At 54.1% G+C, this 18,121-nt stretch overlaps 1 protein-coding gene and 1 long non-coding RNA gene across 8 annotated transcripts in view; one reads left to right on the top strand and one right to left on the bottom strand.

The window, feature by feature from the left end:
* Positions 1-217: 217 nt before the first annotated feature.
* Positions 218-2,113, bottom strand: LOC128799261 (uncharacterized). The gene is made up of 2 exons (XR_008434687.1): positions 2,013-2,113; positions 218-463 (listed from the first exon to the last, which is right to left on the bottom strand). It is a non-coding gene; the product is annotated as an uncharacterized LOC128799261 (long non-coding RNA).
* A 132-nt stretch (positions 2,114-2,245) lies between these two features.
* Positions 2,246-18,121, top strand: part of BCL9L (BCL9 like) — a 61,698-nt gene continuing 45,822 nt past the window's right edge. For 3 of the 7 annotated variants that reach the window (XM_053963343.1, XM_053963344.1, XM_053963338.1), the window contains exons 1-2: positions 3,012-3,140; positions 6,729-6,833. The gene's annotated coding sequence lies outside the window, so the exon portion shown is untranslated. Of the gene's footprint in view, positions 2,627-2,717; positions 2,796-3,011; positions 3,141-6,728; positions 6,834-16,009; positions 16,096-18,121 lie in introns of those variants that run through there. The other 4 variants (XM_053963340.1, XM_053963339.1, XM_053963341.1 and 1 more) reach the window with 4 other exon arrangements.

Raw genomic sequence — 18,121 nt, 5'->3', positions numbered from 1 at the left:
ACGGACAGGCTCAATGACAGGGAGCATGAGACAGAGAGAAAGCTGTGACTGGAGAGAGATGCTTGCTCCATTGGCACAGGACCGGGGGCTGTGTCAGGGTGCCCAGTTGTTCCTGTGAATGACTAAAGTGTCTTTGATGGTACCGTAGGTGGATGCTGCTGTCATTGTAGCTGTTCATAGCCTCCTCAGGATGCAAGAACACCAGAGATGCACTTGATGAGCATCACAGCCTGTTTTATTAGCTGTATTCTCTTCTCTCTGAATGGATACACTATTTTCTGGTGGGGAAAAGGTGGCCTCTTACCCTCCACGTCTTCAAATTCTGTGAAGTTGCAGTAAAAGAGCTGAACTCATATCTGCCCCTCCTCCCTGATTTTTAAAACCACTTCAAAGGTGAGCTAGCAGACGACTGAAGCGACCGGTTCCGCCAGGCTCGTTTCTGCTCACCTTTCCTGCTGCTCCCCTGCGGAACAAAGCACATCATTTCCCTTTGATTCCCCACTTTGAAAACCATAGGGGACAGAGTCTAAAATGGCCCACAAGTTTTTAGTGTCCCCTCTCTGTACCTTCCTGAAGCGCTGGGTGGATCAGGACAGGACTCCAGGAAGGAGACCTGGCCTGTGGCTAAATTGGCTCCACCCTCCTGGGTGTTACAACCGGCATCCCCAGGTTCGTGGGTAGGGTGAGGTAACACTGCCGCGACAGGGGGAAGGAGCCACAGCATCTGGGATTTGGTGGCTTTGACTAACGCACGCACGGGTTCCAGAATCCAGCCCGGCTGCCCGTCACCAGCAGCGTGTGTGTCCCAGTGCCCAAGGCACAGGCTGCTTGCCCTCTCTGAAAGGGATTGTCACAAGTGGGAGAGGAGAGAGGAGAGGAGAGGAGAGGAGAGGAGAGGAGAGGAGAGGAGAGGAGAGGAGAGGAGAGGAGAGGAGAGGAGAGAGGAGAGGAGAGGAGAGGAGAGGAGAGGAGAGGAGAGGAGAGGAGAGGAGAGGAGAGGAGAGGAGAGGAGAGGAGAGGAGAGGAGAGGAGAGGAGAGGAGAGGAGAGGAGAGGAGAGGAGAGGAGAGGAGAGGAGAGGAGAGGAGAGGAGAGGAGAGGAGAGGAGAGGAGAGGAGAGGAGAGCTTGTTTTTGCGGTGTGAGTTTCTTTACTTCCTTCTGTGCTATCACGACTGGAGAGGTTTGCAAAGCTTTAACACATAGGGCTGTCATTTGCAAGCAGGCAGTGATGCAGCCCATCCCTGGCATGGTGCAGACTACATGATACCAAATCTACAGCCCCATCTCAGTGTCCCAGAGCTCTCTTAGCAAAATACAAACAGAGCTTGTCTCTGCTCAGCTTACAAGATGACAGGATCATGCCTTGCAGCAGTGCAGCTGCACAGCACATGCATGGTATTTAGTGCAGGTGCTGCAGGTGATGGTGTGATGCTCAGAAACAGTGGTATGCTGACTCAGTGCAGGGAGCAGGAGGATAACGAAGCAGTAGGAATTGGTCATGTCGAAGGAAGTACCCAGATGATAGTCTTTAGTAAAGGTTAATTAATCTGACCTCTGTTATTCTGGTGAAGATCTCCATGCTTTATAGTCACTTTTGTATGTATTGTGAAGTTGCAAAATCTAGAGGAAACCTCCTTTGCCTGCTGGTTCAAGGCCAGGCTGGATGCCTGTATAAGGCTGCTTTTGTGACAGTATTGAAAATGCAAATATATCTGTGTGTGTGTCTTGGTGTGTTTTCGCGTGTTTCCCTCTCAGACCCCAGGTGCAAGAATTGATGCTGGAATCATACTCAGCTGCTTACAACAGGATGTTGTAACCCACATGTTGGGGCTTAAACCTCTGTGTAAGACCACTCTCTGTGATTCAGCTCTGCTCATCCTGCTAGTTGAGAGTCACTGAGAGGAGGACTATATCAGTGAAGGTTTAGTCTGATAAAAACCATTCTCTCAACACTGCTGCTTGAATCAGGGATATTGTATCTTTAAGGCACCCCCTTCTCGTTCCCCTAATACCTCTAGGCCTCTGAATGATTCTGGAGGAGAGCATCAGTGCAGGAGTTTAAGGCATCTTTCCCTGCCCTGCTGCACTGCTCACTTGCTGCTCCGAAGGCTGTGCTTTGCTGTTTCTATGGAAACCATTAGTTGCTAAGCAACTGGAGCATCATCTGTGGTGAGCCCTCGCATCTAATTATCCCATCACAGTGGCTGAGAGGGGCTAGGGGGGGATTAACTCCTCTACCATGGCAGATCCATTGACAACACTTTAATCACATTTAAAGGGACATTGTCTCCCTTCTGCCACACTTATGAGGAGGAATAAGGTTTTCTGCAAGCAGTGGACACACTGTCTGTGCTCATGGCATGCTTGGAGCTTCCATGCCCTTGCATGGAGCTCTGCAGGGAGCTCTTCTTTCTGTTCAAGTCATGCATGATGCACTTAGCTATACATTTGGATTGTGCAGTCTTTGCCTTGGACTGTATCTGGGCCATACTTATAGTCATCAGTGTATTTTTTTTTTGTGTTGTTATCAACACGATGCTGCCCTTACTGTCTCTGTCCCCAGACCCTGATGTCATGTCTACTCTGTGAGGTATTGCTAATTCTTCAGAACTCGGCAATGGAAGAGGTGGGCAGCTCTCTGTCTTCTGTCTGTCTGCAAACATTGCATAGTTTGGTATTCACTTTTGTATTACCTTACTGTTTGCTTCTGGGAGGGACAGAGATTGTCATCAAGGAGTACTGAAAGCCTGAGGGGTGAAGTAACAACTACAGAAAATCTCATTTTCCAGATCTCTGTAAGTGCACAAAGCCAGCAGCAGCCTGGTGAATTTTGCACATTCAGATAAAATAGTCAATCTGAGAGCTGATTCTAATTTTGAGTTTGCAAACACAAGGTTGATGTAGTGTACAACTCAGGCTCCCCACTGTGACATATTGCATCTGAATGAGGTTCCCAGATTTGTGAGGAGGGCGGTAGTGGTTTGAGTTACTTTCACTCAATTTAGGGAAAACCTGACTGCACCAGGTCCGTGCTTGGGTGCATTGTATCCGCTTCTTGCCTGCTGCCATCAAGACCAATAGGGACTGATTCCTCAGTTTTCACTTTCTGCCAGAAAATGGATGCTCTGTGATTTACTAAGGTGGTTGCTTTTCTAGTGGCTGAATCAATGAGTCTATTAGAAAGTTTTCCTGTTTTTTTACTGCCTAGATCTGTGAGCCAGCTGAGAGTTACTGCAAAGCTTCCTAGCAGTGTTTGCTGTGCATTGTCTGGAGAGGGAGGATATAGCTTTAGCAGGAGGGTGGCCCATTTCTATTTCTGAAAACAAGAGAATCCCTAATATCTCCCCAAACTGACTTTTTCTCTGTGTCCACCCTTGAATTGTAATGTCTTTCACTGCAGCCAAAGCCTTCAGGCACCATCCAGCCCTGGCAATATGTCGTGCCAACGTGTTAGCACTGCTTCCATGCCTCCCCACTGGCACAGGACCAGAGCATGTGTCTCTCCAAGGACTGAGTGACCTGGGGCTAGGTGGGGTAGGATAACTTGGGAAGATGGAGCAGGTGCCCCTCTGCCTTGCTCTCAGAGTAGACAGATGATGGTGGTTATTATTAAAAGCTCTTATAATGATCCCAGGGAGGGGGCAAGTGGAGGAGAGAGACATATTTTGTCATGAAAATGGGAAATGTAATTAAAGTCCACATGTTAATTAAGAGCTGAAGGGGAGAAATAGATGGATTTCTTCCTGAAGTCACATTGGCATTGGCAGTTGGGCACTCTGCATAATGCTAATCAACAAGGAAGAAAGGCTTTGAAGGAGAGGCATGAGAGAGACGTTTTGCACAGAGGCTCCCATGGCTTTGAATGGAGCACATAGCATCAAGGAAAAGCTTTGTTTTCCCCAGCCAAGACTGGGAAAAAGAGGAACAGTATCTACACCTTTTGCATTTGGTTCCTCGGTGTAAATTGGCAGTGTCAAGAAGAGGTGGTCCAGGTCTGATCACCCATGTATGTTTCTCTCTAGTCTACCTAGGCACCTCCCTCAGATAAGAAGTGGATGTGAGGGCATTCCTGAGCTCCTGCTGCCCCATCATCAGTGGGCATTCTAGGCAAGCACAAATCTAGTGCAGCTCCTGGGACAGCAAGTGAGGATATCCCACCACTCCGTGCAGATCAGGGCAGCTGAAACCTACTCATCTGCCCCTCTGCAAACATGTGAGATGGCTAATCAGGTGCAGATCCCTGGTGGTTTCATATGCTTTAATATGGAATTTTATGCTTACTTTTGTCTTACCAGTCAGAAACTTATGAAATTACAGCTCTGCTTCTCTGACAGGGCAGGTACAGCGAGAGGACCTCACAGGTTTGGGTCTTTGACTCTTTTGCCACATGGGAGAAACCTGCAGAAATGCATTTGGAAATATCTTCCCTCTTTGTACTAATGTATTTAACAGGGGGATCCTCTGCTCCTTCAGCTGTGCCAGAACCCCATTACCACGGTCCATGGAAAGGGGCTGACTACTACACATGCCTTGTGGGAAGCCCAAGCACCATGTGGGAAGTGGGGTGGGAATGAATAGAGGGGCTGTGAGTGTAGGTGAGAGTGATGCACCTGCTTACAAGAGGGCACTGCAGAATTTGAATGCATCTGTGAGGAAAGAAGGTAGTGGTCTGTGTGTGTATGATGCTATTTAAGAGAGAAGAAGATAATTCTGCTTCTTTGCAAAAGTGAGAAGAAGGTTGTCTGCACACAGAACTTAAGGGAACTGTTCAAAATGTCATTTGCCATGTGCTGGAGACTCACAGGGATCAGGAGAAGCAAGTATGCAAGCCTCTGACTCATACATGATGTCCTAGAGTCAGGAAGGAGTAATCTAAAAGCCACTTGAGCCATGTGCTGCATCTTAATGAGGAAGGCAGCACTCACAAAAATGCTGCAGCCAAGCTCCTGCTGCCTAGCTTTGCTACCATTGTGGCTATTTTCCTGCAAAGACCAAAAGGCCTTGTGCTGTCAGATTGTCCCTAAAGACTTGTTCAGAACAGTTAGTGTGCCTCCTGATGCCATCCAAATCTAGGTGGATGCTCCCTTTGCACCCATGGGTTTCTTGGTGAGAACAGCAGCACCCCTCTATTCAAGCAGAGCATGGCACCAGGGAGAATCAGGGCAAAATGTGAGAAAGTGCCAAGCATGATGAATTTGATTTGTAAAATTGCCCATGCCTCTCCTAGCGGATGAACACCTTGCTGGAGCAGCACATGTAAATACACAGTGCCATTGCACAGTAGCTGGGACAAAGAAATTGAGCCAAGGAAATTTGGAATATAGAAAGTCACTGTTAAAGTTGGAGTTTGGGCAGAACACTGAGTTGAGCAGTGAGATTCCTGGAAAATGTTGAGGGGTTTGTAATTGCTTGTTTGAGAATGATGCTTGAAGTACTGCAGTTTCTTCCAGATGGCTAGCTGGGTGGAATGTTTCCCGGCTATCGGATGGCCAGTAGTGTTTGTAGTTTGCTCCCTGATCTGGAAGTGAAACTGGGGAATGTCTTGCTCTGTCTGCTGGGCTATACTTCATCCTTGTTCTTCCCTTTCTCTCTTGTGCCCTCTCTTTTTCATTTCCTTTTAGCATCTTGGGGCTTAAAGCATTTCCAAGAAGAATTGACATTAGGAGAGCAGCCACTGAGGAAGCTTACCAAATGCTCTACACTGGCTGACAGCTCTTCTCAAAACCAGATGGTTACTAATTAAAGGGAGTCAAGTGGGAAGGCTGTATTGGCCTTTCTATTTCTTTTTCTTTCCTTTGATTAACAGAGTTTGTGATCTTGGAGGAAGATCATACTCCTGTCTTTCCCGGGAAGTCCTCTCCTAGGGATTGTAATCTGTGGTGATCCCAGTGCTGGGTGCAGGATCTTTCTGAGGAAGCACACTGTGTGCTCTAAGCGCAACGTAGCTGCCAACATGGAGCAGGACAGAAATGCAGTTGTAAAAAGAAAACAGAAACTGGGAGAGGAACATTAAACATTGGGAAGAGCTCTTCTTGGAGATCTTCTGTGGGACTTTTCCTTGAAGCTTTATATTGCCAGTAGAAGAAAGACTGATGTCATCCTCAGGGAACTTCTTGTTCCTCGGCCTGCTGCACCTTTCACACAGAGGAGCCCTTTCCATGGCCAGTCTTAGGCCATCTGTGTGCATGTAGGCTGCTCCGTGTGGCTTTTCTCCGTGGTACTAGGAGCTGAATGGCTGGGAAGATGAAGGGCAAGCACATGCTTCTTTTATTTTCAAGAACATTTGGTTTCTAGAGCCAATCTTAACAGATGCACTGTCAACACTTAACAATTCAGCCTTGTGTGGAAGAACTGGGTATGAAGAAAACTGCATTGGCAGTAACAAACGCCTCCCACTCCAATTCATGTCCAAGGAAAGTATAGCAGTTTTGTCTTGATTATATTTCAGAGCGGTAGTCCTCCACAGGTTCCCTTGCTGAAATCTTGCTCCTTCCCTCTGCTCCTTCCTTTCCTCCTTCAAATGCAACCTCTCGCTCAATTTAAGTAAATGTGCTGTACTGGAAAACACCAGGGCAGAATTACTTAAGGAGCAAAAAAGTGAACAAATGACAATTCATTAAAATATGTCATTGTAATTGCAATGACAATTGCAATGGAAAGGGTTAAATCTCAAAAGCACCTCCTGGGGTTTTGCTAATTCTTTTCATCTCTGTTTTATTTCCTCAAAGACAGAGATCAACTGTCTGGATCTGGCTTGACCTCACAGCAAAGCCCATGGCCACACTCTGCAGCAGAGGGACACACAGATTTCCTGTGCTGGACCCTTTTTGGAGGTGAGCATGAATATTTCATGACAGGAAGAGGATGCTTCAGTAGCATGATGCAAATGTGTGTTTGCATTGTGCTGTTATGGACAAAGGAGAACAGACCCCAGATCAGCATCTCCTGCTACCAGGAGATCCACTTAGAAAAGAAGGTTCCCAAGGGTATATAGGGACCTCCTGGGCCCACCCACCTTTTTTCTGCAAGGCTAATGGTACAAGCCATTAGCTTGTGGTGCCAGCAGCTCCTGCACACACCTGCCATGCTTTACCTGAATCCCAGCAGGGAAAACTGCAGGTTGGCTTGACCTGGTGGGGGATAGGAGGGCAGCCCTATCGGTCCCCAGGACATCCCCGGTACCTAAGACCCTGTCAGAATGCTGCAGCAGCTCCAAAATGCTAGAAGTAACCAAATGGTCATTCTTAACTGGAGAGATGAAGATAATATTGTATGATGTGGAAATCCATTTCCTTGTTTCTGCATCTGGGTGTTAAAGACCCATTCGGCATTTGTCACCGGATGTATGGTTTCTCCTTTTTCTGTTAGTTAAAACATCCCTTTCTGCCGTGCACATGCTGCTCTCGGAGATGGATGCATCTCTTTTGCATCATCAGAGGGAGAAGTGGGGGAAATACAATAAGGCAACATGTTTTCTGGTGTTTCTTGTCCCAGCTCTAGTGCTGCCTCTCAGCATCAGGAGCACAGAGGGACAACCCGGCTGCAGCGAGAGCCGCCCCGCCGTGCCCGCACGGGCCGCGTCCGCGCCGCGCTCCCGCTCCTGCCCGCCAGGCGGCGCCACCGGCCCCCCGCGCCAGCTCCGCGCCGGCCCGGCCGCGTGTCCGTGTGTCCCGCGTGTCCGTGTGTCCCGCGTGTCCGTGTGTCCCGGGCAGGGTCCCGCCGCGTGTCCGTGTGTCCCGGGCAGGGCCCGGCCGCGTGTCCGTGTGTCCCGCGTGTCCGTGTGTCCCGCGTGTCCGTGTGTCCGTGTGTCCGTGTGTCCGTGTGTCCGTGTGTCCCGCGTGTCCGTGTGTCCCGGGCAGGGTCCCGCCGCGTGTCCGCGTGTCCGTGTGTCCCGCGTGTCCGTGTGTCCGTGTGTCCCGCGTGTCCGTGTGTCCCGGGCAGGGTCCCGCCGCGTGTCCGTGTGTCCCGGGCAGGGCCCGGCCGCGTGTCCGTGTGTCCCGCGTGTCCGTGTGTCCCGGGCAGGGTCCCGCCGCGTGTCCGTGTGTCCCGGGCAGGGCCTGTCCGCGTGTCCGTGTGTCCCGCGTGTCCGTGTGTCCCGGGCAGGGCCTGTCCGCGTGTCCGTGTGTCCCGCGTGTCCGTGTGTCCCGGGCAGGGCCTGTCCGCGTGTCCGTGTGTCCCGGGCGGGGCCCGTCCGCGTGTCCGTGTGTCCCGGGCGGGTCCCGCCGCGTGTCCGTGTGTCCCGGGCGGGGCCCGGCCGCGTGTCCGTGTGTCCCGGGCGGGTCCCGCCGCGTGTCCGTGTGTCCCGCGTGTCCGTGTGTCCCGGGCGGGTCCCGCCGCGTGTCCGTGTGTCCCGGGCGGGGCCCGGCCGTGTGTCCGTGTGTCCCGCGTGTCCGTGTGTCCCGGGCAGGGCCTGTCCGCGTGTCCGTGTGTCCCGGGCGGGGCCCGGCCGCGTGTCCGTGTGTCCCGGGCGGGGCCCGGCCGTGTGTCCGTGTGTCCCGCGTGTCCGTGTGTCCCGGGCGGGGCCCGGCCGTGTGTCCGTGTGTCCCGCGTGTCCGTGTGTCCCGGGCGGGTCCCGCCGCGTGTCCGTGTGTCCCGGGCGGGGCCCGGCCGTGTGTCCGTGGTCAGGGTCCCGCCGCCCCCTGGCCCCGCCGTCTTTCCCCGAATTCCTCCCAGTCTATAGGGATGCATGCAAACGGCAGGTTGTCAGAGAAGGTGGAGATATCTAGAGTATGAGAGGACACTGAACAGAAATGCAAGTAATAAGTAGCTGCTCAGGGGTGGGGTGGTATGGACAAGAAGGACCTTTTTCTTGTCCCAAATTCTGTAGAGTCCTTGCAGCATTTGGACAAGGTGCTCAGCACTTCTGGCCTGGGAGTACCATCAGACCTGTGTAAATGTACACACATCTTGGGAGACAGAGGTACAGACCACAGAATTACAAGGTTGGAAGAGACCTTCAAGGTCATCAAGTCCAACCCCCTCCCTAACACCTCAACTAAACCATGGCACCCAGTGCCACATCCACTCTTTTTTTAAACACATCCAGGGATGGTGACTCTGCAGCCATCCTGTAGATGCTGCATGATGACACTCAGTATAAATTGCTCCATTATCTTGCCAGGTACTGAGGTCAGGCTGACTGGTCAATAATTACTAGGATCCTCCTTCCCACCCTTGCTGTGAATGGGTGTCACACTGGGCAGCTTCCAGTCATCTGGAACCTCCCCAGTGAGCCAGGACTGTTGGTAAATGATGGAGAGTGGCTTCGCAAGCTCATCTGCCAGCTCCCTCATCACCCTGGGGTGGATCCCATCAGCTCCCATAAATTTATGAACATCCAAGCTGCTCAGCAGTTCTCTGACTGCCTCTTCCTGGGTAACAGAGGCCCATTCTGCTCCCTGACACGATCTACCAGCCCAGGAGGACAGTTGTCCTGGGGACAAGCTGTCTTCCCACTAAAGACTAAGGCAAAGAAGGCGTTAAGCACTTCTGCCTTTTCCTCATCTGCAGTTAATAAGTTCCCTCCCTCATCCAGTAAAGAACAAAGGTTGGTCCTACCCTTCCTTTTACCATTAATATATTTGTAAAAACATTTTTTTATTATCCTTTACAGAAGTTGCCATTTTAAGTTCAAACTGAGATTTGGCCTCCCTAATTTTTTTTTTCCTACATGCTCTAGCAGCCCCCTTAAATATTTCCTGAGAGGCCTGACCCTCCTTCCAAAGATGATACACCCTCCTTTAATTCCTAAGTTCCTTCAAAACCTCCTTGCCCATCCAGGCTGGACGTTTACCTCATTGATTTGTCTTTCGGCACAAGGGACAGTCTGTTCCTGTGCCCTCAAGATCTCTGTTTTGTAGCATGCCCACCTTTCCTGAACTCCTTTGTTTTTAAGGGCTGCTTCCCAAGGAACTCTGATGAAACAGGGCTAGGTAAAAACCTAGGAAACAGAGCTTGAACACACAGGTAGAGCCCGTGGCTTCACTCAGATGGTCAGGTGCTGGAAGGTGCAAGGCTCATGTGCCTAGCCAGCCAGCTGAGTGTTGGTGCAGGTGAATTGGGCTGTGTTAGTCCTTTGTGCCAGGGCATACGCCCTGCTTCCCTGAAAAACAGGTCTGAGATGCCATGGGAGATGTTCTTCCCCAAGCTAGAGATTTGTGTTGCTGAGGCATTGCACACAACAAGATGCACATGACTGTCTTAGGAACAGAGACTGGATGTGAGAATAATGGGGCTCTCAAGTGGTAGTCCAAGCTATCACCAAAACAAGTCCTTGTCATGCTGGCAGATGGCACAAGGCAGCAGCTCGCTAACTTTTCCTGTTATGACCCAGTAACAGAGTGGTGATTTCAAGTGACCCCAAATACTAATAGAGACATTGTATAAAACTGGATTTGTGTCAGGCCTGTGACCTTTCTGAAAACCCTCCTGATCTCTGCTCTACAAGTCGTTGGCACAGGCTTGCACATTTGCAGTGACCAGGCTTCCAGGCGTCCTCTGGAGATAAAAGCAATGAGTAAAAAAATCAAAGGGAGGGATTGCTCTGTTTCTAGTTCTGCCTTATTGTAAGACCGTAGTAGTAGTGACAGCAGAAGCTGTTCTTGCACCTTCCTTGACTATTTCCTTATTCCTTAGTAGGACGCACCACAGATTGCTCGCTCTACAGTGTATCTCTAGGGCTGGCGCCCGTGTGCCGCACTCTATTCCTGCTGTGTGTGGTTGCACATGCTCGTGCGTGCCTGCAGAATGTGTGTCTGCCCCGGCACAGTTGCCAACACCCATCCTGGGCACATCTGCGTGATGGTTTTCCCGTCTGCGGTGCGCGTTTGCCTGCGCACGTGAGCGCGGTGAGTGCCGTGCACGCCGAGGCCGCCCGGGGGTCCCGCCGTGCCGGGCAGGGAGCGGGGCGGCGCAGAGCCCCGCTCACGCGGACACGGAGCTCCGGGAGCCGCCGGCCCGTTCCAGCCGTAGGGGGATCCCGCGCTGCCCCTGTGGAGGCCGCTTCTGCCTGCGTGGCCAGTCGGGATGCCCCCGGATGGGAGATGCCGCCGGCGGCGGGGAGCCCCGCATCCCCGCCGAGACCCCCGGCCCTCCCGCCTGGTTTTTGGGCGAGGGCTCTGCGTGCTTTGTGCCGCCGAGTGCCGCGGCCGCGGAGCCAGTCCCGCCGCTCGGTATTTCCAGAGCCGCACTCGGCGGAAGGCGCCGTATCAGGATAAGAGTCCCCGCCGCCGCCGCCCGCCCGCTCCCGCCAGCCCGACCCCGAGGGCGGTGGGAGGCGCTGGCTCCGCCGATGGCTGCATTTATCGCGCTGGTGGCCTCGCCAAACCTTTTAACCCTTCGCGCCCCCTCCGCAGGCGCGGGCAGCGGGTGCGCTGCCCGGCGGGCTCCGGCTCTCCTGGCCCTATCGGCTGGCAGGGACAGAAGTTCCCTCGCAGCTCCGGCGCCAGTAAACCTCAGCCTTTTCTCTGTTTGCTGCTTGGCAGGGCCTGCCCTGGACGGTAGCAGTGTCCCAAGACCAGGGACAGCCAAGCAGGGTCCCCACGCAGAGAAGTCCAAATACCTCTAGAGCAGGTAGCAAAGGTCATCTGAGGCTAGGCAGTTGTGGTAGGAGTGAAGCTCAGAGGATTCTAGCAACATCAGGACTATGTGGACCTGAGATGATTTCCCTAGGGCTGCAGTGAGCATCAGAGGTGTTGGGAGGATAAGGCTGGCATTCAGGGTGCTCAGGAGTAACAAGAAGGGAAGAAGACTTGAAGAGCTGCATCCTGCCTGCACCCATACAGGCATCAGGAATGCATCAAGCATCGAAGCAATAGCAAGGCATCCAGGATGCTGAGTCTTGGTGTCATTGTGATCTGGAACCATGTCAGGAGTTTGTCTTTGCTAGATGATGGTCTGTCAGCCATTCTGAAGCTGCAGTAGCAGCAACAGCATATTTTCATTTGTAAAGAGGAAGTCTCAGTTTGATTAAATTCTCCCTCAGTACCTCAACACAGGCTGTGTTTTGCCTTTAGGATTGCAGCAAAGGAAAATCCCAGCGTATGGAGGGGGCCAGTGCCCAGCTCTAGTGTGAGGATGCTAAGCAGGAGACTCTGGCTGGCTGCATTGCTTCATGTGTTGTCTTTGAGCTTCCATGTGTCTTTTGACTGCAGTGGGAGAGCAGTCTTGGTCTGCTGGAGACGTGACAGTAAAGAAAGGTGGTCCTGTTTAAAAAGAGAAACCAAACTGGGCACTTCTGATTCTGTCCAAGTCCATCTAGACAAAGGCACAGGCTGCCTAGGCATCTGCAAAGGTGGCAAAGGTAGTGCAGGCTCATTGCAGTGGCCTGCTGATGGTGGCTGCCCTGTTCAAACTCTAGTGAGCGTGAAATGAGGGAACCCATTCTTTCCCAGCTGACTGCATGGTTGGGTGCAGACCTGGGGCCTCTCCTAGGCTGGCTGGTTTTCCCTTTTCCCTGAGCAATGGCTCTGTAGTACCACCAAAACAGAAGTGGGATTGAGACCTTGCAATGCAGTCCAAAGGAGATCAGGCACATCAGGGACTTGTGAGACTATGGGATAGAATCTGTGCTACTGACTGAGCAGAAGGACACTTTGGCCAGGAGTCTGCAAAGGCATGGGCAGGATTGAGAGCACCCTCGTAAGAGATGAAAAGATGTTTTTAGTCTTGTGTCTACCTCAGCAGTAGCAACATAGCCTCTTCTGTCCTCTTGCTGGACCATTGCCTTTCTATGGGAGAATACAGGATGAATCTGCTAGGTCTGTGGATTTAATGCTGGACTACCACCAGCTTCCTGCTCCATAGCTATGTGGATCAGCAAAACAGAGAGCTGCTCCCAAAACAGCCATTTCACAGCCTCAGACTTGTTTCCTTCAGCACAGTTTGTCTGGACTCTTCTATCTCTGAGGCCTCTGCTGGGGATCTGCTGGAGTGATCCACTGGGGAAATGCTTCGCAAAGAGGCAGCCCCAGCTAAATGTGTCACATAATTAATTCCAGTACAGTTAATTGGACCTAATTAATCATATTCATAAGTATAATGAGGGCCTTGCCCACAGGGGTCTTGTGAAGGTCTGAGCTTAGGGCTGCTGTTCTGGAGAGTCAGTGGGAATGAACAAGTACCAGAGCCTTGGACATAGCTTAGGACCAGTTTCCACCTACTCCACGTGTCCTTGTTGGCAAAATATGACAGGACAAGGCCAGTCCTTCTGACCCCATAGCCCTGTATTCTCTGTATCCCATAGAGGTAGGATGTGTCAGGAGCTTCTGGGTGGTCAGCCACAATTCTTCCCAGGGAAGGCTGGAGTCACTGTCACAGATGGCTCCCTCTTGGTCCTTAACTATTTAGGGAGACTTTTCCGTTTTTTATGTTGCATGTAAGTTTTGTGGTCCAAAGGCAGGAAAAGGAGCAGGCAACAGCCAAGTCTGAGCATCTTGGCTGAGGTTTGCTAAGGTGCTGCTGTACCAGGCAGCTCCTGGAATGAGCTGCTGCCGTGGTGGTGGTGGCTTTGGCAAAGAGAGGCTTTGAGGAGCTCCAAGGAATCTGCTTCACCATCTCCTCTCCTATCTTGTTTCTCCTAGCATGGGCATAATTATAGAGGAGGGAAGGGGAGGACTGGGAGTCATCATAAAGTGCAGGGAGGGTAGCTAGCCTGGCAGATGTTAATTAAAGGTAGAGGCTCTGAAACCAGCAGGCTCTGCTGAACCAGCAGTAGCTGGTCCTCTTGCTGACCTTTCCCAGTCTTGTTTTGCCACTTTCATGTGGGCAGGCTGGGAGAGATGTGAAGGGCTGTGATGTAAAAAGCCCAGAAAGTTGCAGGGAATGAGCAGGAAGAGAGAAGCAACCAGAGGACCCAGAGGACAGGTGGTTCCATGTGTCCCCTATGCACCACACCTGGCTGGAGGGAAGGAACTGCCTGTCTGCCTCTGGCACTGAGCTGTCATGCCAAATAATGGTGGCTGTGCACTGTTTTTAACCCACTGCGCCTGTGCATGCTGTCTGGAGCGCCAGTGCTGCTACTGGGAAGGATGAAAGTGTGAAAATATGTCCCTGCTTGCTGATGAGGCACTTGGGAGTTCACCAAAGAGGCAGAGGGGTTCCCAGTGCCTGCCCACTCGTGCAGACTGCGGCCCCCCGAGGTAAAACCCAGAACATCCGCAACCCGCCCCTTCCGTCTGCCTCGGCTTTCCACAGGCACTTCTGCAAACGGGCGAAGCCACCCTGTGCCAGCTGCCAAAGAGGCGCCTGCAAAGACTGATGTCGCGTCATTTCAGCTGGGGCTGGAAGCGGCAGGCGCTTCTCCCCCCTCGCTCCCTCCCTCTTACGGCAGCCGTCGCTCTTCGCTGGGCCTCGCTGCAGCACCCGTGGGGAAGGGGAGGGCTCCGCCGCATGCCCCTCCTCTGCCGTGGGGAATGGGCGTATGCAGGGTTTCGCCGCCAGCCCCTCCCGCCTGCCCGTGGGGAGCAGAGCGCCGGTGCCGCCGGTGCCGCCCGGGCGGGGCGGGGCGGGGCGGGGCGGGCGGGGCGGGGCGGGGCGGGGCGGGGCGGGGCGCTCGCTGCCCCGCCCCGCCGGAGATCTCCCCCCGCGCCGGCAGGGGGCGCTGCCGCGCGCCCCCCCGCGGTTGGGGCTGACACCGTCACCCGTGTCCCCCATCCCTGTCCCCCGCGGCCGCGTTCCCTCCTCGCCCCGCTTTGGGCGCTGCGGGTGTGAGCACAGGGGCGAGTCTTGTGTTAATTTTCAACCGAGGCCGCCGCCTCCCGTCAGTGGAGCTGGATTGTTTGTCCCCACATCGCCTTGAGCTCTGCAACTCTGGAGAGGCTGGCAAATGGTCCCTGCCTCCAGCCCTCTTCTCCCAGCCCCACTCCTGCGCGGTTGGTGCGCTCCAGGCAGGAAGGTGACACGTCCTGGTTAGGATGCTGATGGCATCTCCCAGGAGCGGGCAGGCTGCCTCCACAGCCTGGTATTTATGTGCACTGTGCGGCTCCCATCCGTGGAGTCTGTTGCTCAGGGCAGGAGAGTGGTTAATGCCTGGAAAACTTGTTGGTAAAGATAATAACATGCTGCTGTTCTCAAGAGCTGGAGCCAGTCCTTGTGCCTTGTGTGTAGAATTACAAAATATCCTGAGTTGCAAGTCACCCACAAGGATCATTGAAGTCCAGCTCCGCATAGGCTCTGGGAGATGCGGCAAAGATGGGATTAGGTGTGGGACCTCCCCGGCACAGTGAGGCTCGAGAGCAGGACTCACAGGGTGTCGGCCTGAGCAGAACAAGTGTTTCGTATGATAAAGGGCAGAAAGATGCTCAGCAGGAGCAGTCCCCGTGCTGTCGCGGGGAGGAGCGGGATGCAATTCTGCAGGTCCCGGCTGTGCTGAGACCCGTGTGCTATCGCGTACATGTCTGTGAGACTCATGGGTGTGCGACACCTGGACGGCCACTCGCGGGGCGCCGGCCACTCGTCGCGGGAGGCCCGGAATGGGCGGCGGTGCCGAACCCGGTCCCCGGCGGCGGTGCCGGTCGCGGGCGGTGCCGCTGGGCGGCCGGCGGGGCGCCCGCGACCAGGAAGCGGTTAATCGGCGCGCGGGGCTTTTATTTTGACAGGGCAGCGCCTGGCTCCGGCTCGGAGGAAAGTGAATGATCCTGTTTCTCCAAATGATTATTCAGGCTCCGGCGGAGAAAGGAGCACTCGGCCCGCAGCGCCTCGCCCTCGCCACGGCGCCCCCGCCCGCGCCCGGGCCGCCGCGCCCGCCGGCTCCGCTCCCCGCCGCCCGCGCCCGGCCGCCCGCCGCAGCGCGGGGAAGCCGTCCGCGGCCCGGGGCCGGGCGGGCAGCCGGGGCTCGCCGCGGCCGGACGCCCACCCCCGCCGGCGGGCGCGGGCTGGAGCCGCCGGCTCGGTCGGCGGAAGGAGCGGCGCGGCGGGGCGGGGGGTGCCGCCGGCAGCGGCCCCGACCCCGCGCCCTGCGGCGGGCGGCCGAGCCATGAGCGCGGCCCGCGCCGCCGGCCCCGCGCCGCTGGCCGGCCCCCAGCAGCCCGCGGAGCCGCGCCGCGCCGCCCCGGCGGGCTCTCCCGGCCTACCCTGAGCCGCTCCGCCGCCGCCGAGGTGAGTGCCCCGCCAGGCCCGGGCAGCCGCCGTCCCATTGTTCCGCCCCGGGGGGGAGCCGGGGCTCCGCGCTGCCCCCGCACCAACCCCTAGCTCCACGCAGCCGGGCCCGCCTCGGGGCTGTCATCCGGCCGGAGGGGCGGCCGGGAGCCGCCGTCCGGGCCGGAGATTCCGGGCTAGCCACCGTACCATCGCTCCCGGGGGCGGCGATAACTTGACGGGGGGACGGCGCCGGCCTCGGCTCGGCCTACCCGCCGAGTCCGGCCGGCTGGGAATGAGCTATCAGCGCTCCCGCTTGCCTTGGACATTGCCCCTGGTCCGCGGGACCCTGCCCGCTTCGCTCTCACGTCTCGGAGACCGCTCTTCCCAGGTCCTTGTATCCATTGCTGCTGCGGCCGCAGGTGATTCCTCGCGGACAAAAGTGCCTCGACTGGGGCTTTTCTCTGGTGCAAGGAACTTAATCGAGTTCTGTCTGGTTTTACCGGAGCGGGTCTGGATTTTGCAAGACGTTATCGGTGCTGTGAAAGCCCCAGGGAGGATGGGAACTTGCCACGTTTCACGTAGGGTTTAAACACACACTCCTGTCAGGGCCCATCCTAACTGTCAGGGGAGACCTGTCCCCTCTATTTGCAGTGTTCTACTCGATAGGCTTCGGTTCCCTGTTGAGATAAATCAGGCATGTAGTCATCTTGGAGGAAAAATGAGAGAAACACCACATGTACATACCTATTTTTCTCGCGCACAGAAAGGATTCAATGTAACAAAACCTCCCCTGCATTGTATTAGGGACGTGTCTTTAGCTGGTGGTGAACTTGTTCCAGCCCTGTTCTTGCTGGAATAGAAATGCGAGAAGGATGCATATCTGAACACATAAGTAATGCTACATGACAGGGCAGGCTGTTGTGTTGTTGTGTGTGGCAGCGTGTCTGCACGCCTTGGGGGCAGCTCCGTTTGACAGGGTGTCAGGCTGCAGCAGCATACGGCTGTGTCCTGGCTCTGCCAGGCAAAGGGCTGCCGACGGCGTGGCACAGAGGACAACCATGCACCTTTGGCTGCAGGGTGATGCTACAGGAGCCTTAGTGTGTACTCTTGACTTGCAGGATCTGTTCTGTGAATGTGGCTACCACTCATTACTGTGCCAAAATGCAGTTTCATGCCAGGGCATGCAGTAATGACATGCAGCTCCTTCCATCCATCAGTCACATACAGGGTTGTGTGTGTGCCTTGCTTTGCTACTTTGGTGGCATAAGGAGGGATAAGAACAGTGAGTCACCGAGGAAGTGATTTGCCCAAGGTCACTTGGCAAGGGTGTGTTGGTGCTGAATCAAGACCTCCGTTGACTCTGGTGCCTGTGATAATGCTGGCTGCCACCACATGTGGGTATGTAATACCCAAGGCTGGAACTAGTGCAGAAATGTCCAGGTTGATGTTGCTGCCTGATTCTCCTTGGTGGAAAGATGAGAGAGTATCAATGTGCTGTCTCTACAGCAGCTGTCTGATCCATTGGGACTTTTGCCAGAGAATACATAACCTAAGTGGTGAAGAACCTTTTTGTTTGTTCTTTAATATGTGTGTTGCCATTTTAGCTGAGCAGGTGGTGGGATTGGTTGCTCCTTACCACCCTGACCTGCATCTTCATTACCTAGAAAATCCATTTAATGGTGTTTTCTGCGGTGCAATGTTGTAGGTATTACTGTGTCTCCCTCCCCTGAAAGTCCATTTCCTCTTTCCAGATCCCCGTCACCGTAAAGAAATAAACAGGCAGCAGCTAAAGGAAAGCCTATTTAGAAACTAGAAACCACAGTTGTTGTTCAGTTGAAGAAAGTAAAATAGCTGTGTTTTGTACTTTTAAGCCCTTTTGCATCTTGCTGTGTTGCTGTTGGAAGGTGGCTCTCTGGCCACTGTGTGACAGAGGGCACAGACAGCTGCATGAAGCAACTGGGACATCACAAAACTGGACATAGCAAGCTCATTGGGCTATGCTGCTCCAGGGCAGCTGCCAAGGATGTGCTGGAGTTGCACTTTA

The sequence above is a fragment of the Vidua chalybeata genome, chromosome 23 (assembly GCF_026979565.1).
Source record: "Vidua chalybeata isolate OUT-0048 chromosome 23, bVidCha1 merged haplotype, whole genome shotgun sequence".
In the NCBI taxonomy this organism is placed as follows: Eukaryota; Metazoa; Chordata; class Aves; order Passeriformes; family Viduidae; genus Vidua; species Vidua chalybeata.
This window is presented reverse-complemented; position numbering and strand designations above follow the sequence as displayed.